Here is a 5,233-nt window from a genome sequence, read left to right as displayed (position 1 = left end):
AAAGGAAGTTTCGAAAGCGCAGATGAAATCTGAGCTGGCTATGTGCAGATGGTGAACGGATTGCAAGGAACCTCCCATATGCTAAGAAATCTATTTGGACGCACCCCAATAGAACTCCTAGTTGACATGTGTCATATAGAATCTTGATTTGGTCTGTTTGGAGACAGAGTTAGTTTTGGTGCAAGATAGGTACACAGTTTGCGCCTAATGCATCATAGGCTGAGAAACCATTTTGGATGCACCCGATGATACTCCTAGGTAAAGGGGCTCAAGCGGAAGCTCAGTTTGCTTTGTTTGGAGATAGTGCTAATCTTGATTCAAGATAGGTGCACAAATTGCATCGAACGTACCATATGCTTAGAAATATATTTGGAAGCACCAAATAGAACTCTTAGATGATGTGTGTCATATAGAATCTCACTTCGGTCTCATTGGAGATTGTGTTAGTTTCGGTGCAAGATAGGTCCATGGTTTGTGCCTAATGCACCATAGGCTAAGAAACTATTTTGGACGCACGCGATGGTACTCCTTGGTGAAGAGGCTCATGTGAAATCTTGGTTTTGTCTGTTTGGAATAGTTCTAATCTTGATGCAAGATAGGTGCACGGTTTGCATGGAACATACCATATGCTTAGAAATCAATTTGGACACACCCGATGGAACTGTAGATGCACCCGATAGAACTACTAGATGAAGTGTATCATATGGAATCTCGCTTCAGTCTAGTTGGAGATAGTATTAATTTCGGTGCAAGATAGGTGCATAGTTTGTGCCCAGTGCACCATAGGCTCAGAAAACGTTGTGGAAGTTCCCGATGGTACTCCTTTGTGAAGAGGCTCAAGTGAAAGCTCGGTTCGGTCTATTTGGAGATAGTGCAAATCTTGATGAAAGATAGGTGTACAGTTTGCATGGAACGTACCATATTCTTAGAAATCAATTTGGACGCACCCGATAGAACTCCTAGATCATGTGTGTCATATGGAATCTCGGTTCAATCTGTTTGGAGACAGTGTTAGTTTAGGTGCAAGAATGGTGCATGGTTTGCGCATAATGCACCATTGGCTCAGAAACCAATATGGAAGCACCCAATGATAATCCTAGGTGAAGAGGCTCAAGTGGAAGGTCGGTTCGATCTGTTTGGAGATAGTGCTAATCTTGATGCAAGATAGGTGCACGGTTTGCAAGGAACATACCATATGCTAAGAAATCTATTTGGACGCACCCCAATAGAACTCCTAGATGACATGTGTCATATAGAATCTTGATTTGGTCTGTTTGGAGACAGAGTTAGTTTTGGTGCAAGATAGGTAGACAATTTGCGCCTAATGCATCATAAGCTGAGAAACCATTTTGGATGCACCTGATGATACTCCTAGGTAAAGGGGCTCAAGTGGAAGCTCAGTTTGCTTTGTTTGGAGATAGTGCTAATCTTGATTCAAGATAGGTGCACAAATTGCATCGAACGTACCATATGCTTAGAAATATATTTGGAAGCACCAAATAGAACTCCTAGATGATGTGTGTCATATAGAATCTCACTTCGGTCTCTTTGGAGATAGTGTTAGTTTCGGTGCAAGATAGGTACACGGTTTGTGCCTAATGCACCATAGGCTAAGAAACTATTTTGGACGCACACAATAGTACTCCTTGGTGAAGAGGCTCATGTGGAATCTTGGTTCTGTCTGTTTGGAGATAGTTCTAATCTTGCTGCAAGATAGGTGCACGGTTTTCTTGGAACATACCATATGCTTAGAAATCAATTTGGACACACCCGATGGAACTGTAGATGCACCCGATGGAACTACTAGATGAAGTGTATCATATGGAATCTCGCTTCGGTCTAGTTGGAGATAGTATTAGTTTCGGTGCAAGATAGGTGCATAGTTTGTGCCCAGTGCACCATAGGCTCAGAAATCGTTCTGGAATTTCCCGATGGTACTCCTTTGTGAAGAGGCTCAAATGAAAGCTCAGTTCGGTCTATTTGGAGATAGTGCAAATCTTGATTAAAGATAGGTGTACGGTTTGCATGGAACGTACCATATTCTCAGAAATCAATTTGGACGCACACAATAGAACTCCAAGATCATGTGTGTCATATAGAATCTCGGTTCAATCTGTTTGGAGACAGTGTTAGTTTAGGTGCAAGAATGGTGCATGGTTTGCGCATAATGCACCATAGGCTCAGAAACCATTATGGAAGCACCTGAGGATAATCCTAGGTGAAGAGGCTCAAGTGGAAGGTCGGTTCGATCTGTTTGGAGATAGTGCTAATCTTGATGCAAGATAGGTGCATGGTTTGCATGGAACATACCATATGCTAAGAAATCTATTTGGACGCACCCCAATAGAACTCCTAGATGACATGTGTCATATAGAATCTCGCTTTGGTCTGTTTGGAGACAGAGTTAGTTTTAGTGCAAGATAGGTACACAGTTTGCGCCTAATGCATCATAAGCTGAGAAACCATTTTGGATGCACCCGATGATACTCCTAGGTAAAGGGGCTCAAGCGGAAGCTCAGTTTGCTTTGTTTGGAGATAGTGCTAATCTTGATGCAAGATAGGTGCACAAATTGCATCGAACGTACCATATGCTTAGAAATATATTTGGAAGCACCAAATAGAACTCTTAGATGATGTGTGTCATATAGAATCTCACTTCGGTCTCATTGGAGATTGTGTTAGTTTCGGTGCAAGATAGGTCCACGGTTTGTGCCTAATGCACCATAGGCTAAGAAACTATTTTGGACGCACGCGATGGTACTCCTTGGTGAAGAGGCTCATGTGAAATCTTGGTTTTGTCTGTTTGGAATAGTTCTAATCTTGATGCAAGATAGGTGCACGGTTTGCATGGAACATACCATATGCTTAGAAATCAATTTGGACACACCCGATGGAACTGTAGATGCACCCGATAGAACTACTAGATGAAGTGTATCATATGGAATCTCGCTTCAGTCTAGTTGGAGATAGTATTAATTTCGGTGCAAGATAGGTGCATAGTTTGTGCCCAGTGCACCATAGGCTCAGAAATCGTTGTGGAAGTTCCCAATGGTACTCCTTTGTGAAGAGGCTCAAGTGAAAGCTCGGTTCGGTCTATTTGGAGATAGTGCAAATCTTGATGAAAGATAGGTGTACGGTTTGCATGGAACGTACCATATTCTTAGAAATCAATTTGGACGCACCCGATAGAACTCCTAGATCATGTGTGTCCTATGGAATCTCGGTTCAATCTGTTTGGAGACAGTGTTAGTTTAGGTGCAAGAATGGTGCATGGTTTGCGCATAATGCACCATAGCCTCAGAAACCAATATGGAAGCACCCAATGATAATCCTAGGTGAAGAGGCTCAAGTGGAAGGTCGGTTCGATCTGTTTGGAGATAGTGCTAATCTTGATGCAAGATAGGTGCACGGTTTGCAAGGAACATACCATATGCTAAGAAATCTATTTGGACGCACCCCAATAGAACTCCTAGTTGACATGTGTCATATAGAATCTTGATTTGGTCTGTTTGGAGACAGAGTTAGTTTTGGTGCAAGATAGGTAGACAATTTGCGCCTAATGCATCATAGGCTAAGAAACCATTTTGGATGCACCTGATGATACTCCTAGGTAAAGGGGCTCAAGTGGAAGCTCAGTTTGCTTTGTTTGGAGATAGTGCTAATCTTGATGCAAGATAGGTGCACAAATTGCATCGAACGTACCATATGCTTCGAAATATATTTGGAAGCACCCAATAGAACTCCTAGATGACGTGTGTCATATAGAATCTCACTTCGGTCTCTTTGGAGATAGTGTTAGTTTCGGTGCAAGATAGGTACACGGTTTGTGCCTAATGCACCATAGGCTAAGAAACTATTTTGGACGCACGCGATGGTACTCCTTGGTGAAGAGGCTCATGTGGAATCTTGGTTCTGTCTGTTTGGAGATAGTTCTAATCTTGATGCAAGATAGGTGCACGGTTTGCATGGAACATACCATATGCTTAGAAATCAATTTGGACGCACCCAATGGAACTGTAGATGCACCCGATGGAACTACTAGATGAAGTGTATCATATGGAATCTCGCTTCGGTCTAGTTGGAGATAGTATTAGTTTCGGTGCAAGATAGTTGCATGGTTTGTGCCCAGTGCACCATAGGCTCAGAAATCGTTGTGGAAGTTCCCGATGGTACTCCTAGGTGAAGAGGCTCAAGTGAAAGCTCGGTTTGGTATGTTTGGAGATAGTGCTAATCTTGATGAAAGATAAGTGTACAGTTTTCATGGAACGTACCATATTCTCAGAAATCAATTTGGACGCACCCGATAGAACTCCTAGATCATGTGTGTCATATGGAATCTAGCTTCAATTTGTTTAGAGACAGTGTTAGTTTAGGTGCAAGATTGGTGCATGGTTTGTGCATAATGCACCATAGGCTCAGAAACCATTATGGAAGCACGCGATGATAATCCTAGGTGAAGAGGCTCAAGTGGAAGTTTGGTTCGATCTATTTGGAGATAGTGCTAATCTTGATGCAAAATAGGTGCATGGTTTGCATGGAACATACCATATTCTAAGAAATCTATTTGGACGCACCCCAATAGAACTCCTAGATGACATGTGTCATATAGAATCTCGCTTTGGTCTGTTTGGAGACAGACTTAGTTTTGGTGCAAGATAGGTACACAGTTTGCGCCTAAGGCATCATAGGCTGAGAAACCATTTTGGATGAACCCGATGATACTCCTAGGTAAAGGGGCTCAAGCGGAACCTCAGTTTGCTTTGTTTGGAGATAGTGCTAATCTTGATGCAAGATAGGTGCACGAATTGCATCGAACGTACCATATGCTTAGAAATATATTTGGAAGCACCAAATAGAACTCCTAGATGATGTGTGTCATATAGAATCTCACTTCGGTCTCCTTGGAGATAGTGTTAGTTTCGGTGCAAGATAGGTACACGGTTTGTGCCTAATGCACCATAGGCTAAGAAACTATTTTGGACGCACACAATAGTACTCCTTGGTGAAGAGGCTCATGTGGAATCTTGGTTCTGTCTGTTTGGAGATAGTTCTAATCTTGCTGCAAGATAGGTGCACGGCTTGCATGGAACATACCATATGCTTAGAAATCAATTTGGACACACCCGATGGAACTGTAGATGCACCCGATGGAACTACTAGATGAAGTGTATCATATGGAATTTCGCTTCGGTCTAGTGGAGATAGTATAGTTTCGGTGCAAGATAGTGCATGT

Source organism: Sorghum bicolor, chromosome 8 (assembly GCF_000003195.3).
Source record: "Sorghum bicolor cultivar BTx623 chromosome 8, Sorghum_bicolor_NCBIv3, whole genome shotgun sequence".
In the NCBI taxonomy this organism is placed as follows: Eukaryota; Viridiplantae; Streptophyta; class Magnoliopsida; order Poales; family Poaceae; genus Sorghum; species Sorghum bicolor.
The sequence above is the reverse complement of the archived record's forward strand: the minus strand, read 5'-3'. Positions refer to the sequence as shown.